Source organism: Apodemus sylvaticus, chromosome 20, assembly GCF_947179515.1.
Source record: "Apodemus sylvaticus chromosome 20, mApoSyl1.1, whole genome shotgun sequence".
NCBI classification, from domain to species: domain Eukaryota; kingdom Metazoa; phylum Chordata; class Mammalia; order Rodentia; family Muridae; genus Apodemus; species Apodemus sylvaticus.
The window spans coordinates 14,953,832-14,970,902 of record NC_067491.1 but is presented as its reverse complement, the minus strand read 5'-3'; the positions used below and the strand labels follow the sequence as shown (position 1 = coordinate 14,970,902).

The following is a 17,071-nucleotide window of genomic DNA, read 5'->3' as shown; positions in this document are numbered from 1 at the left end:
CTCAACTATCGGATGGACCTAAGCTCTGTTGAGAAATTAGTAAACAAAGCTAAAGTCAGTCCTGCCCACCGAATGCTTACTTTTTTTGAGAAATAGGAGAAGATATTGCCTGTGTGCATAATATAATGTACAATCACTTAAGTACTGAAGAACAGTCAGGAAGGTGGAGGGACAGAAAGTTTAAGAGTGTGTGTTCATTGTGGTGGGCAGCCTAGGACGGTGATCCTTGAGCAGAGATTTGAATAGTGAGACAGTACCACTGTGATCAGAGATGGACCTGGGACAGCAAGTACACAAAGATGTTGGAGTAAGAGGGAAGGCAGTGTGTGTGAGGCAGGGAGAGCCTGAAGATGAAACAAGACTGTTAACCAGGGCCTCAAACATGGAGAGTGTTTGGTTTGCACTTAGGAGTTTGAAATTTGTCCTTAGTGTGTCGGGAAACTACCAGACAGTTAGGGTTAGGGTTAGGGTTAGGGTTAGGGTTAGGGTTAGGGTTAGGGTTAGGGTTAGAGTTAGGGTTAGGTAGTTAGACCAGATCCATAGTTCTCAAATTCTCTAATTGGTACAAAGGTATACATGGTTGGGAGCATGGGATCATGGGTAGAAGTGGGAAGTATAATACATGAGGATATGCATGTTGCGTTGAGCTAAAATGGGTATGAGACAAGAAGGACAGTAAGTTAAAGGGCCACGGGAAAGAAAGAGGCCCCCACACTGAGGCTCCTCTCTCTGTTTCTCACCTGCTGGAGGTAAAAAAATAAGTTCATCTAGCAAAAGTAATTGTATGATTGCCTACAGAGAGATTGCAATGATCTCTTTTATAGAAACCATTTCAAACAAAAGAATGTCCAGTCACTGAAATCTGATTTTGGCTAAAACCAAATGGTTTCAGGGCCCCGTGACCTTGCTGTTAAGTTATTGGTGCTATTCTCTCCAACATGAACCTGAATAAAGCTCCCCGTAAACTACATTATAATTTCATTTTCAGAAAACATTCTTTAGGATAAGAGATGTAAGGGCTGGCGAGATGGCTCCACAGTGAAGAGCACTTGTTGTTCTTCCCGCCGACCCTCATTCAGTTCCCCGCACCCACATGGCAGCTCACACCCATCTGTGACTCCAGCTGCAGAGGATCTGCCTCCTCTCCTGGCTAAGCATGCATGTAGTACACATGCACGCATGCAGCAAACACTCATACGCACATAAAATAAAAAGCACCTGCTTTTAAATATAAGCTATATAAGCAAACCAAATCATATCATATTTTTAGTTTTTAAATATTAATATTTTTTAAAAAATATGTAACCCATAAATGTAGTTGTAAATCAGATCCTTTCAAGATTCTAACTCTGAACTGTGGTGGTTGAGTCTCCCTATGGTCAGAATGGCTCTATGTGGTTAAACATCCTCAGAGCTTCAGCTGAATTTTTCTGCTGTATCAGAAACCCAGGCTGGTGCTTTCCAAGGGAATTTCTCCATTGCCTTTGCACGCCCTGCCCACCATGCACTCAAATATGTACAGAACAGGCACTCCTACACGCAAGTATCAGCAGGGTCCAGATTTTCAAAAGACCCTGACTTCATTATAATACACTTGCATTGTGGTTTCGATTGATTTCCTGCTTTGTGGGCTTTTGAAAACATCCTGGGATTCTGCAAACAGAGTCTATTCAGCACAACACTTCAATCACCTCATAAGTATTCACACACACACACACACACACACACACACACACACACCGAGTTCTTTCAAAATCTCAAATATAGAACCCAATGGCATGCTAACGTCCCGGAGCCGGGCTCAGTCCAATCTATCTCTGGAGTCCCTGAGTCTTTGCCTTTTTTTGCTATATAAACTAAAAAATAAACAAGCATGCTAACTCTGAAAGCCACAGAAGCATATATGCAGCCATTGCAAAGACATTTCTGCACAACTTCCTCTGTTGAGAAGCTCACACTCATCCCTTGGGTGGGCATGCACCATCCTTTTCTAAACAAACTTGAACTTTGCTCTGCACTGGTCATCCTGACAACCCTCCTGTCGAGATGGTCAGGATCCCAGCTGCAGCTGAGGGGAGGCTGAGGTGTGGTGTTCAGACTGCACAGGCAGCTGCCCCTCCAGAAGCTGCCATTAGGAACAGTGGAGGTACTGGGATTAGATGCCCTTTGGGTGAGCAGTGTAGTCAGACTTATTTATGCTTTAAGTGTGAAAATGAAAGATGGAAGCTCAAACTCATTTCTAGAAAATTACTTGATGTTTGGTTGTCTTGAAAATCGTGGGCTAATATTTCCTTTTTCCAGAATTTTCCCCCCAAACTCTCCCAGCAATAGATAAGGCCTAAAGTCAGAAATGGAAACATATGTCTTCTGTAACCCTGACACTCAGGAGGCTGAGACAGGGACCTGATAAATTCAAGCTGATTAATTCCACCCTGGGCTGCATAGTGAGACTCTTGAGTCAAAACAAACAATAAAACAAAACACAAACAAAGAAAAAGGAAGATAAAATCTATTAATAGATCAAACTGAAAAAAAAAACTCAAACCACAACATAAGTGGGGTCTATATCCTGTGCCCCTCACAAGAGGCAGATTTGTGACCTTCATCTTGTCAGAGGCTGGGCCACAAAGTGTGATGTGGTTTCTGTCAATCATTCTTGTAACCCAGCTGGCATGTCGTGAGACAGCCTCAGTCCCAAGGAGACAGAGCAGCACAGTCCACGGCCTGAGCAGCCAAGATCTCCAAGGATGGACCCCGGAGCATGCCTTCTCAGACGTGTGTCTCTCAGCCATGCCTGGGTCCTTCCTATCAGGACACTTGCCCACGCTCTTAACTTTCCTTACCATGTTTGGGCTTTTATGATGGCTTCCCTAACCAAGATGTACAGTGGTTCCTGGCTCAGATTCCACGTTGCATGGCGAGGAGCAGCTTTTTCCTCACCTACTTCCTCCTTAGAGGGTGCATCTTCCTTGATAACTGTCACTGTGCACATATGTAATCATCGCTCTGCTGCCCTCTAGGGGCCGTGAGTCACATTGTCCCACTTGTATCCCTCATGTGGCAGACAAGGAGTAGGAGATGCTCACCTCCAGAAAAGAACTATTCTGAACGACGCTATCCAGGCCCTCTCTTGTCCAGGATAATTCATCGAGGCCCATGTTAGTATTTGCTCCATCTTAAAGATCAGGCAACCAAGTCTGAAAGCTGAGTACCTTACTTACCCAAGCAATGCCTCGCCCTGGGCCTAAGCTAGAACCAAAGGAAGGCAAGGTAGCCTGGTTTTAGAGTTTGTGTTGAATGATCTCCCTTTGGTGGATTGGAAATCGAGGTAGGGTTGGCATCGGGGCAAAACATATTTATTTGCATAGTTTATTTCTCAGGATGATTTTTTTCCTTGTGTTTGACTTATGTGCCAGCTGCCTAACTGGTCTCCGTTGATGGTCTTTTCCTTCCCAAGCTGTTATTACTGAACTAAAGGACATCTTCTCATTTTGCCTCTCCTCTATATGGATAAAACTCTAACCGGTGTTATCAAAGGGACAGATTAAGTAGACAGCTAAGCAAATGGAATTCCAATATCCTGGCCCTAAAACCACAGTCCCAAACAGGAGTCTTCCTCTGTAGTGAAAACATGTGGTAAGCAGGATTTATCCCTCTGACCACTGCATCAATGCTGCAAGGAAGAAAGTGGTCTTTATTTTATGAGAGAAGAAATCCCGCTGTATAAAATAGTGTTGAGGTCTAAAGTCAGACAATAAAGATGATGGGGGGTTGGGCCTGTTATTTCGAGAAGAACTGTCACTCCTGAAATCAGAGAGTTTTCACAGTCCACGTGAGCTGTGCACTCTTTAACGCTGCGCACACACAGAACCTCACCATGTCAATCCGGCAAAGGTTGACCAAGCTAAACAGAGGCTAATAAGAGATGTGCATGCACTCGGCTCTCTACAAAGACATCGGGCGTATTTCTGAGAAACGTCTATGGCTCTGCTTTAGAAACAGCAACATGTGGACATCTGGTGTGAGAGCTAAGAACAGTGAAGACAGAGAGTGGAGAAGCCCGCACCCCGTGCCCACCAGCCTTCGTAGTCACCTCTCACATCCTTCATCGCCCAGGGCCTTTTCTTCATAACTTAAAAAAAATGGATTATTTGTAATTTCACATTGTGAATGCAGGTCACACTCACTTCCCAGTCCTCCCAGGTCAGCTCCCCTGACCCTTGTGATCCCTTCCCCCCAAAAAAGAGGAGGAGGAAGAGGGGGAGGAGGAGGAGCAGAGGAGGAAGAGAAAGAGGAAGAGGGGGAGGAGGAGAAGGAAGAAGAGGGGGAGGGGAGGAAGAAGAGGAGGAGGGGGAGGTAGAGGAGAAGGAGTAGGAGGAGGAGGGAAGAGGAGGAGGGGAGGAGGAAGAATAGGAAATGGAGGAAGGGGAGGAGAAGGAAGCAGTAGGAGGAGGGAGAGGAGGATGGAAGAGGAGGAGGGAGAGGAGGGGAAGAAGAGGAGGGAGAGGAGGGGGAAGAGGAGGAGGGAAAGGAAGAGGAGGAGGGGAGGAGGAGGAAGGAGGAGGAGGGAAGAGGAGGAGGGAGAGGAGGAGGAGGGAGAGGAGGAGGAGGAGGAGGAGGAGGAGGAGGAAGAAGAAGAAGAAGAAGAAGAAGAAGAAGAAGAAGAAGAAGAAGAAGAAGAAGAAGAAGAAGAAGACGACGACGACCAAGTCCAATTTGCGTAGCCCACACCCTCACTGGAGCATGGCTAAACTTCCAGAGGCCAGAGCTCCTAAAGAAAACCGAGTCCCTTCTCACCTGCAACCCAGTGCCCTTTCTTATCTGTGGAATTTCTCAACAAAAATCAAGTTTTTTTATGGCACAAGAAGTAAACATAAAAATAGTTGACAGTCCCAGAAAAGCATCCTCTCTGGCCTTACTCTGGAGAATTGGAGAATAACAGGGCTTCCCAGCCTGGCCTACAGCTTTGCTCCTCCAGGGTTTTTATTTTACTCTGGGCACTAAGGCACACATGCCCTGAGGATGGGAGTGGGAGGGTAGAGGCAGAAGCATCAGAGACAACCTTTCCTGGTAGGTGCTCTGGGAAGGGGTGTTCTTCCTGGTTATCTCAGTTGTGCTCCTCTTGGCTTGCTTGCTGATTTGCACACACACACATACACACACAAATCAGGGGCGGGGGTGGGGAGACAAGTGATCAAGTTCTCCATTCTGAGATCACCAGGGACATCAGGGACATCATCACCGACTTCGATTCCCTTACGACTTAAGTTGATTTTGTCCTTTCAGGAAACCTCTGTGGTGATTCTACTCCAAGGAGGGTGACGCAGAGAGCGTTACATCAGGGCAGGCAGAGTATGCCGGAACCTGTTAAACAGCACCAATCCTGGCTTGCACATCAATCTTCTAATATTGATCATTTGCAGCCTTTGCCAAGTGCTCTTTGAAAACAAATTAGATTTGAGACCTGCAGGAACACCAAATTATGGTGACGCTGTTAGCCCCGAGGACTGAACTCTTTCCAGCCCCATCTGCAGCTGTGAATCACTCGCAGCTGTCCGAGATTTACTGACGTGCCTCGCTCGCCCCGTGTGTATTTCCTGTCAAGCCATGTCTCCCTCTTCATTTTCAGCCTGAAAAACCCTGTAGTTATAAATCTCAGGTCTCTTCCCCGGAAGCCACCGCTCATTCCTGTCTGCCTTCTAGCGTTGGATATCTATGGGACAGGATAATTATTGCCACTTCCAATCTTGCCTTCTCCACTGTGACATCTGCAAGGAACTAACGTGGAAGGAGGAAAAGACGTATATTCTAGGACTGAAGGTGCAGCAGGAAGGTATTGGAAGGAAGAATTTGACAGGGACACTTTGAGACGTTCGGAGAATGAAAGTTAGCGACTCTGCCTGGTGAACGTGGTACTGTGAGGGATGTTTTAAGGAGATATCACAAGGACATTGTTCCATATTCCACTGCAGTCAAGGCCTCTAGAAGTCAGCTTTGCAAGTCACCTACGGGATGGGCTGGGAGAGTGTGGTGGGTCATCTCGAAAGATGCCCTTTTTGTCCTGTGGGTCCCATTTCTTCCGTTTACTACATTGTGTTTTGTTTCAGACCACAGAGTTCCGAGTCACCAGCTGAGGAGCAGAGGCACTTATTTACTAGACGTATTGATGGCTCGGCTGTTCAGTCAGCTCCTTCCTTCTAGGTAGCTTTATGGAGCCGTCGTCGGTCACTGTGACAGAAGATTCGAGGTAGACAACCTGAATGGGATGCGGGTATTGGCAATCGTGGTTTCAGAAGTTTCTTGCCTGGTGTTTGGGCTGCATAATTTTGGGCTTGTGCTGAGGTTGAAATATCCTGGCAGATGGCACACAGCAGAGTAAAGAGTACTCTTAGAACAGTGGCCAGAAAAAAGAGGAAGGAAGGGAGGGTGGGAGAGAGGGAGGAAGGGAGGGGAAAGGAGAGAGAGAGACTGGTGAAGGGCAGAGTGATAGATAGGGGTAGCGGGGTGTCCAGGGACCAGGGACCACTCAAAGACATGCCTTATTTGACATACTCCCTCCAGATAGACCCCTCTTTCTAAGATTCTGCAGCCTGTCAGTAGCCACCAGCTGGGAGTCAAGTCTTCCACACACGAGACCATGGTACATTTAAGATTGAGTCGTATCAAAAGCTCAGGTTTAGTTATCACCTTTGGTGGGTAGATTTTTTTTTTCATTCGCGTCAGCCAGTCAGTGGGATATAATATACCATTTTGTAAATGCTAGAAGCGTACCTCTGTATAATTTTCTTCCATTTGGTCGATTCTGACAGAGTGTTATGGTTTTGGTGTATAAAGTGCGGACCCACTTGTGTCCCAGCTGTTTTCGGAATGTCGTCAAACATTGAGAGGCAGTGTCTAACAGGAGGAAGTAACTCTCTGTAAGGTGGGCATGAAGTTTATAGCTCAGCCCTCCTTCCTACTCTATTTATGATTAGTTTTTACTGTGTGAACAGGCAGCTAACCGTGACCTGCTGTCACAGAGTCACCTACCCCCACATACCTTCTCCATCATGATGGGTCACACCCCCTCAGACTGTGACCAAAGTAATCTCTTCTTCCTTCAGTTGCTGCTTCCTCTGGTAATCCTTTAGGGAATACATAGTAAAGTGTAAGTTGACTAGCTGTTGGTTCAATATCTGGCAATTCAGTTAAAGTTTCTCAGACTTCCCAACTTGCATATTCTAATGAATCTACCTCAGTCTCAGCCTGCATAGATGGGAGATGAGGCAGAGAAATGTTTTTGCCTTTAGTGATAAAGGCTCAGTTACAAAGGTGTGTGTGTGTGCCAACGCCCGAGGGAAAAAAACTCAGAAAAGAAAAAAGAAAAAGAAAAAAAAGAAAAAAGAAAAAAAATCAAGACTCCAGACATAAAGGGATTGCATTACTCAGATGTTAGTGTTCTTAGTCAGACGTTAAGCAGGAAAAATGCATTTGGTTTGTTTCAAATACTGAACACTAGAAATGGATGTGCTTAATTCTGAAGAACGAGAGTAGCAACATTGTCACCTGGATGAGGAAGGTGGCTTCTGCTTTGTCATCCATACCTTCCTCCACAGGACAGAAGTGTGGTAACTTAGAAGCTGTGTTCTGAGGTTGGGTAGACAAGGCCACTGCTGGGAAGAGCAGCCCTGGTCAGATCCATCTGAGGGGCTCAAGCTCCTCCTGGAGTTTCCTCAGAGCTGAACGTCATTTACCACATTGCTCTTACTTTGCCAGTTGGTCAAATGGAAGTTGCCATAGTTATTTGAAGAGTTCTCGTAAGGGTTGTTTGTGAAGATTAGGAATTAATGTGTATGGCTGAAATACAGTCAGGACACTAAATCTCCTTTGCCTTGGGTAACATGGTCCTCCAGTGACCAAGACTCAGGTCAAGTGGCTTCCCGAGGGAGTATTCCTCAGCAGAACCTGATCAGAGAGAAGGAGGCCAGACAGGAAAGGGTGAATTGCTACTCAGACGCACGGTCTCAGGTAAAGTAGAGTCTTGGCCTGATCGGTGAGGGACCACGGTGCCAATGTGGCTGACAAGGCACAGACACGTTGCTATTAACTGAGGTAGACTGGCCTTGTGTATTCCCTGGAAGTCATTCATTCTATCTCAGAGTCTCTATTGCTGCAACCAAACACAATGACCAAAACAGAAATTGTTGGTTGTGGGGAGGATTTATTTGGCTTACACTTCCACAGCACTGCTCATCACTGAAGGAAATCAGGACAGGAACTCAAACAGGGCAGGAACCTGGAGGCAGGAGCTGAGGCAGAGGCCATGGAGAAGTGTTGCTTCCTGACCTGTTCCCCATGGCTTGCTCAGCCTGCTTTCTTACAGAACCCAGGATCACTAGTCTAGGGATGGCACCACCCACAATGGACTGGATTCTCCCTGATTGATCACTAATGAAGAAATGTCTTACAGCTTACATGGAGGCATTTTCTCAACTGAGGCTCCTTTCTCTCTGATGACTCTAGCTTGCATCTAGTTGGCACGAAACCATTGCAGAGAGGTAGGGGAAGTTGCAATGGGGGGGCGGGGCACAGGTTGTAGTCCTGTTGGAGGTAAGATAACTTCCCGGGCATACCCTGGTGAGGTGGCTTCTGTTGGCTATGGTCCACCTTCAGGTATGGAAAACCTCCATTTTGCACGTGGGGACTTCTAACCTTAACAAATGTATGCCTGAGGACTCCTTTTGTCCTTGTTACGTTGTCTTACAGCAGCACACTAGAAGTTACTGCTGAATCATAGAGTGTTAAGAGGCAAACAGTGTTAAGAGGCTTAACAGAGTGTTAAGCAGGTGTAAAACAGAGGCCAAGCACTGCACGGCCTCTGGTATACTTGGTATACTCTAGGGGTTCCGCACGTACTCACTTTTCTTTTTCTTTTTAAAATAATATTGCAAATCAGGGCATGTGTGTCTATGTATGTATGTCTGTGTGTGTGTGTGTGTCTGTATGTTTGTGCATGTCTGTGTGTGTATGTCTCTCTCTGTGTCTCTCTCTGTTTCTGAGTGTGTGTGTGTGTGTGTGTGTGTGTGTGTGTGTGTGTGTGTCATGGGGCATGTGTGGATGTCATTGGGAAACCTGTATGACTTATTTCTCTCCTTCCACTATGTGGGTTCCAGTGCAGGTCAGAGAATTGCTGGCAAAATATCTTTCTTCCAATGCCATGCCAAAAGTAAATGGAACAGAAAAGAGGATAACCAAGCTCCTGGCACACAGTACTTGCTTGAAGTCTGTTGGTTCCATCCCTGCTTCCCATTTTTGTAGGGAGGATGAAAGCAATCTCTCTCTCTCTCTCTCTCTCTCTCTCTCTCTCTCTCTCTCTCTCTCCCCCTCTCTCTCTCCCCCTCGCCCCATGTGTATGTATTGGTCACTTGTTATATAAAGCAAGCAAGAGAGATTCATATCCATATGTCTGTATATATGTATCTGTATGTCCATACATACACAACACACACACACACACATACACACACACATATCACAACATATAAACACATACATATGTATAAATGGAATTTCTTGGATTGGCTTACAGGTTGCAGTCCAACTAACTCAATAATGGCCATGTGTCAATGGACAGTCCAAGAATCTGGTGATGCTCAGTCTCCGGAGGCTGGGAGCTTCAACTGGTCTTCTGCATAAGCCGGAGTCTTATGCAGAGGAGGCTCCAATGGATGTGACAAAGCAAGTGGGAGGAGGTGAGGAACAACCAACCATTCCCTCTTCCATTGTCCTTATATAGGCCTCCAGCAGAAGGTGTGGCCAGATTAAGGGTGTGCCTCAACATCTGGAACAAAATCTTGTGTCTCCTAGCCTCGAGATCCGGATTACAGGTTTGCCCTCCATTTCTGGATTATAGTTCCTTCCAGATCTGGTCAAATTGAGAACGGAGAATAGCCATCACACTCGGTGTGCTGACAATTAATTACTGTGGAGGTTGTCATCAACAATAATTAGCATAAATGTCAACTCCGAATGGGTCTAGAATTACACTCAATTTGGATTAACGTAGGTGGACAAAATAGCCAAATTCTATATTTCAAAAAGTCTTTTATCTATTTTATCTCTGATACTTTTGAAGTATATGTGATAGGTTTTGCTACCTAATTTGGTATTTATATGACACACACACACACTGACTCTCACACACACTTACATACACAGACACACACATACTCACATACACACACTCACATGCACAGACACACACATACTCACATGCACACACTCACATACGCACACACATTCACATGTACACACACATATGCACACATTCACATGCACACACACTCACACATACATCCACATGCACACATACTCACATGCGCACACGCTCACAAGCACAAACTCACACACTGACATGCACACTCACATGTACACACTCATACACTCTCACATGCACACACACTAATATGCACACATTCACATGCCCATACACTCACACACACATCCATATGCACACACACATGCACACATTCTCACTCTCACATGCACACTTACTAACATGCACATACCAAATGCTCACACACACACATTCACATGTGTACACTCACATGCACACACACTAAAATGCAGACACTCACATGCACACACTCACATGTACACACTCACATTCACATGCACACACACACACACACACACACACATACCACATGCTGAATGTATATGAAACTTATATTACTTGTTCAGTAACTACTAAACTTCTTCCGTTTTCCTGGGGGACCTATAGTTATACCCTTATTAACTCATCTAAATTTTCCACATGCTAGATCAAAATTATTAATCTTTCATTATCATGTTATCCTTGGAAACTGAGTCTTTTCTGAGGGCCTCTGCCTTGCCTCTTCTATCAGAGGATCCTATTAATCTGGAAGTAGTTCTTCTTCAACTATGTGGTTGACCTATCACAGGTTCCCACACTCCATCCTAGTCCATCTTTGTCTTTAAAAACTTTCTAGGTTACTTTCATTTTTCTATGTTTTAAAAACAAAATATTAGAATGAGGATAACAATTTTCATTAAATAATCGTTAATTTAAGGAGGACTGACAGTTTCTTAAAGGGTCTTTCTATTTAATCCTCTTGCAGGGTTTTCCAACACTCTTATTTTGGTAAAAAGGGTTCTCCTAGTTTGCTCTCTGTTAGTGTGATAAATACTGACCCAAACCAACTTGGGGAGGGAAAGGGTTATTTTAGCTAACAGCCCAGCATTGAGCCTGGAGCAGGAACAGAAGCAAAGGCAGTAATCATGGCTGCTTACTGACTTGTCTCTAGGCTCACAACCTACGTGCTGCCTTGTCCCAGGCTGACCTGCCTGGGTACAGCCCCGCCCACGGAGGGCTGGACTCATCTCCATCAGTTAGCAGTCAAGAACATGAGAAGATTTCTCAGCTGAGGTTCTTTCTTCTCAGACAAACAAAGCTGAGCCAGCACAAGACTATGTCTATGTTTTGGATTTTCCTTATTGTATATGTATTTAACAAACTCTTACCTGTTCTGGTGCGCGCGCGCGCGTGCATGCGTGTGTGTGTGTGTGTGTGTGTGTGTGTGTGTGTGTTTTCATACCAGCTTTGTTGAAAAAATATCAGTGGTTCTTTTTAATGGTGATTTAGATTCAGGAAGGGCATAGAAAATGATAAGCCTTCTTAAAACTAAGTTCAAATCAGTTTCAGTCTTATTCTTTTTAATAGAGTCTCCTTTAATCCTGCCTGGCCTTGAATTTACTGTATAGCTGAAGATGACCTTGAACTCTGGGTCCTCCTGTTCCCGCATTCAATGTGTTGGGATTACAAGAGTGCGCCACCATGCCTGGCTTATGGTTTTGGTTTTGGTTTTGATGATGCTGGAGATGCAGCACAGGGTTTCATTCGTGCTAGGCAAATCCCCAGTTCCGTCTAGTCTACATTTCCATCTTTCCTGAAGCACATTTCCAGAGAGGAAGCCAGACCACAAGCCCTTGTGTGTCCTTTTCTCACGTCACATAAGGCCTAATGTCTAGAACCTGCCCTGGAAACCCCCACCTGGGGTGGTAATGGAGACTTCCAGCCCTCTTCAAGTACAGTAGGTGGGGAGGACTGAGGCAGGGAGGCCTGCTTCAACTTTACAGGACTGACTTTAGAAGCCACAATAGGTACCCCAGAGGCCAGCTGTGGGACCGTGTAAGGCAGTCTGTGGCCTGGCTGAGCAAGGCTTACTCCAGAGACCCAGTAGAACATTCTGCAAGGGATGGAACCAGTGAGCCATGCTCCCAGATGCCTGACTCCTCAACTCCATAATCCTATGGCCATCAGTCACATAGGGCCACGCCCCAGGCCCCTAGTGTTCTGGCTGGACGCCACCCCTTCAGTCACCTGGCTACAACGAGGTTTTCCCCGCCCCACAGTTACCTGGCAACAGCCAGGCAATCCAGCCCACTATAAAGGGCATCTTCTTGCCCTTCCTCGCTTTCTCTTGTTTTTTTCTCGTCCTTGCTCTTGTCCCCCTGTTCCCCCTCTCTTCCCATTCTTTCCCCTCTTTCCATATGGTCATGGCCAGCTCGCATCTCTCTATCTTTTCTTTCTCTCTTTATATCGCCATCTCTTTTTCTCTTCCTACTTTTCTATAATAAACCTTTGAAACTACAGACCGTCTCTTCTTATCAAAACCTGCTGCACAGGAGCATGGATTAGTAGTTCTCAGTGTTACTAGCCCCGAGAAAGGACTCAGCTCCCCTTCCCCTCCCCCTCTCTCTCTATTTCTGTTCTTTCTCTTACTTTTGAGGCTGGGTCTCACTTATCTGGCTTCGGCTGGCTGGTAATGGCTCCAATGATACTCCCCTCTCCGCACAATTCCCCAGCACAGGGATTATGAACACACACCGTTGTGCTTGAGTGCTGGGTGGGGTGGGGTGGGGTGGTGGGTGGTCTGAACTCAGGTTCTCCCGCTCACACAGCAAACACTTTATAGACGAAGCTGTCTTCCGGTCTCCCAAACCTATGCGTTTGCTCATTGTTTTAATCCGACGGCAGGTAGTGTTTCTGTACTGCAGTGCTGCAGCAGATGCAGGAGAATAGAAAGCTGCGTTCTCACCGAGAGATGCTGTTGTCTCTAAGCAGAATCTTTAATGGTGGTCAGTGGAGGGTCCACGCGATGCCCATGGCTCAGTGTGTGCGATTGTACATCCACCGGTCATGGAAGACAATTTTCTCAACTGGTGTAGACACGGGCTATCACTTTTACATTTTCAATTATAAAAATAATACTTGCCAATAAGGATCTTTAAAAAAAATTAAGAAATCAAGAAGACAAAGATCCAAACAGCTGGTTTACATAAACCACCCTATACCACCTTTACGTTGACTATTAATATTACTTATTAGAAAACACTATTTACAATCGCAAAGCAATTACATCTTGATGGCGTTTTGTGTGTCTATTATAATGGATACAGGATTTTCACCGATTAATTGTAAAGTGAAAATGCATTTTGTCTTCCTGTGTATTAATATTGTGTTCTCCTTTTAGAGTTCTTGGCAACTTATACATGTTCATAATAAGATAAAAATGTACATTTTTAGTATTTCTGTAGGCATTTTTTCTCAACATGCTTGTTTAAAGCTTATGTAAGAAAGTTTCAACACAGTTTCTGGTTTAACATTTTGTTGTCTTCCTCAGAGGTTTTATTATTTTCAAGCTTAGTAAGCCTTTTTTATCTCTAGATTTTTCAGTAAATATTGATTTCACTTTTTCTTTTGCTGTTTTCTCTTTGATTCTTAGATGTATATTTCCCCTAACTTTCTAAAATGTATATTTAGAATAAAAAGTAAACTGAGCCTTTGGAGTGATTTCTCTCAAGTTGCTCCCTGTCTCTTCAGACGGCACCGGTTTCAGTTTCTCACGGACTCAAGCATCTTTTATCGGGCCGGTAGGCTATATTTAATGTATTCTGTTTTCTAGGCATTGTTCTTCACTGTTCATGGGTGACCTACTAATGCAGCATTCAGGAGCAACAGAACATGTAGGTAACCTGCTGTGATACCATTAACCACACATTTATCTCTGTAGTAGGTTTTTTCCCTCCTTTCTTTATTTTTTATTGTTTTTCTCTTTGTCGTTTAGTTTTGGTGTGTGTGTGTGTGTGTGTGTGTGTGTGTGTGTGTGTGTGTGAGAGAGAGAGAGAGAGAGAGAGAGAGAGCTATTATTTTTCTGATTTATTTTAGAAGAGCTTTGGTGTGTGTTTGCGTCAGGGTGGGGGATGCCACTGGAATTTTGACTAAGAGTCATTTTGAATGTAGAGATTCATTTTAGAAGAAGTTATATTCAGAACAGTCCAAGAAGAGCATGTTTCCTCTTCTGGGGCTAATAGTTAAGGACAGACAGTGAGTGGTTCCTTTTCAGAGAACACTGAGGGCTGAGAAAAGATTAGCATGGTAAATTGCTGGCTAGTGCATCTGCTTGAATACTCTGGACAACTTTCTTTTTTCTCCAATGCATTTTCCTGCAAGTTGTGTGAGGGCCCAGGTCTGTAATGCCTACACTCAGGAGGGTGAGGCAGGAGGATTGTACGGGGCCAGTCTGAGCAACCTAGGGAGAGCCTGTCTTAAAAAATAAAAAATAAAAAATAAAAAAATAAATAAAAAAAACAGTAAAGGAAGACAAACCTGTGCTGACCTTGTCATAGCATAAAATGATCACAGAACTTTCAACAACATTGAAAAGCCAAAGTGAATCACTGGTCTGATGCTAGGTAACGGGTCCAGGCAGAAGAGGTCGTCAATAGAATAATGGGTTGTAATTAGCCCTTGTTCCTGAAAGCGGCCTTCTGTCTGCTGGAAATGCCGCTCGAGACATCTTTCCAGACCACTGAGGTTGCCATCAGACATAGCTTTTCCAGTTGATCTTTGATTAAATCTTTGTTTTTGAGACAGGATCTCACATAGTTCAGGATAGTGTCGAATTCACTGTGAGCTTTCATATCCTCCTCCTCCATTTCCCAAGTGCTGACATTATAGGTGTGTGCTATCCTCATCCTTTTTATATGGCGCTGGGCATCAAACTCAGAGCTTTAAGCGTGTTAGGTAACTGACCCTAGTCTAGTCTGAACTAGATCACCGAACTGTCAATCACTCCATCCTCTCTCTCGTTCTCTTATTTTGTTGACATTCAAAAGTTTTTAATTCGCTCAAGTCTTAACATCAGATTTGTCAAGTATATCACAAATACGCATAGGTTACAACTAAATCCTGTAACCCAGCCGGGACTTGAACCTATGATCTTACAGGGAATGTGGGCACAGAAAAATGTATGACATGTAGTTTATCTATCTACGGTCCTGGGGAAACCAAACAGGACCTCGAACATCCCAGGCAGGTACATACTGCGCATGGACATTGGATCTCAAAGAGGGGAGGGAGCTATGCTAAAGTTACTCAAACCTAGACATAATCTCACAAAAAATATGTGTTTACCAGAAGGAAGTGCCTGCCCAGGGCCAATGAACTTCTAAGGGCTGAGGCCCCAATACAGACAAAACTTTACCAAGGTGCATCTAGTTAATAGGCCTCAAAGCCTATTGAGTCAATCTTCAGCAGCTGCCCATGCAGATAGATCCTCTTCTTTCCTCAATTAACGAGTTACTTGGGATCACTGATCGGTTACATACAACCCACATCTCAAAAGCCACTTCCTCCATACATTAACTCGGTGTCTCCTGTTCACTGGTCAGCTGCTGGTCTCTGCACTATAGTGCCTTGTGTGTGCTTCTGTCCCTTCCTGTACGGATGCTCCTGAGTTCAGGAATTTAAGTTTCATGCAATTATAATGGTATGAGTGTCGTGCAATTGATTGTCATGCATGTGGACTTCAAGGTAAACTCAATGCACGTCTACTACAGAAAAGTGTCTGCATAAAAGAAACCCAATATACATGACAATTATGTATAAGGAAAATATTGGCACAAAAGTTTCTAGAAATTTTCATATATTTCGACCATTCCAAACATACCAAATTCTGGAGAATCTGGCAAAACTCACCACCACCAAGACCAGGCTGTGCATGTGTGGTGTTCGTTTTGTAGGCAGCAACTTCCCCTCTGATTTCAGAATGACATATGTGGATGCCTTGCCTCAACACCTTTGTTTCAATACCAATAAACATGCACAGTTTCCAAAATAATGTTCAGCTCTGGAAAACATCACTTTAGAGCATGCAGCAAACCGGTGGGTGACTTTGTGACCAGACCGGAAATATCACCAATGAACTGGGCTTTCCCAAGTGGAAGGGTCTGATGCTAAACAGAAACTGCAGCATCTACCCACGAAAAACATTTGTGTCAGCACAACTGACTTCAGGTGTGGATAAGGCTGGCAGCTTAACATGGCATTCACATCCGCCACAACCTCTTCCCCGTGTGTCTGCTGAAGGAGAGAACACTCTCAGCATCATGCGATTGTTTCTATGTACGGTAAAGTGAGTTAGAACTCAGGGTTCAGACCAGTGGTAGAACACTTGTTAGCTCATCAGAGGCTCTAGGTTTATGGCCAATGCTGCTAGAGGGATGAGGAGGAGGAAGAGGAGGAGGAAAAGAGAAGAGGAGAAAGAGGAAGAGGAGAAGAAAAAAGGGGGAGAAGGAGGAATTGTTATCATTACGACCCCAAACATCAAATTTCCCTTGTGCTGGATTACAGACATTTTTTAAAGCACTCAGTGCAAATAGCTACCCTATGCTGACCTGACTAAAAGCCTTTCCTTCACATGCTACGTCAGTTCCCTTGCATATAGCCTTCCCTGGTATAAAATACTTCTTAATTTCCCTTTTGATTTCTTCTTTTATTTACGGCTTATTTAGAAGCATGCTATCTCCCTTCCAAGTGATTAGAAATTAGCTATCTCACTTTTTATTATTCATTTTTATCATTAAGTTGATGCTAATTTAATCCACGGGTGACCAGTAATACACTGTGCATGGTGTGAGCTTTTCTAGGCTTTTAAAACAATAATACTGTTTTAAAGGTTTATTTTTATATATGTATATGTGAATGTGTGTGTGTGTGTGTGTGTGT

At 44.5% G+C, this 17,071-nt stretch overlaps 2 long non-coding RNA genes across 4 annotated transcripts in view; one reads left to right on the top strand and one right to left on the bottom strand.

Annotated features, from left to right (window-relative positions):
• LOC127670729 (uncharacterized) overlaps positions 1-17,071 on the top strand; it is a 621,253-nt gene that overhangs the window by 298,762 nt on the left and 305,420 nt on the right. The gene's annotated exons all lie outside the window — the stretch shown is intronic.
• The window catches only part of LOC127670730 (uncharacterized), a 63,067-nt gene that overhangs the window by 9,863 nt on the left and 36,133 nt on the right, over positions 1-17,071 (bottom strand). For all 3 annotated transcript variants that reach the window (XR_007974601.1, XR_007974599.1, XR_007974600.1), the window contains one exon: positions 7,040-7,124. This is a non-coding gene — a long non-coding RNA (uncharacterized LOC127670730). The remainder of the gene's footprint in view (positions 1-7,039; positions 7,125-17,071) is intronic.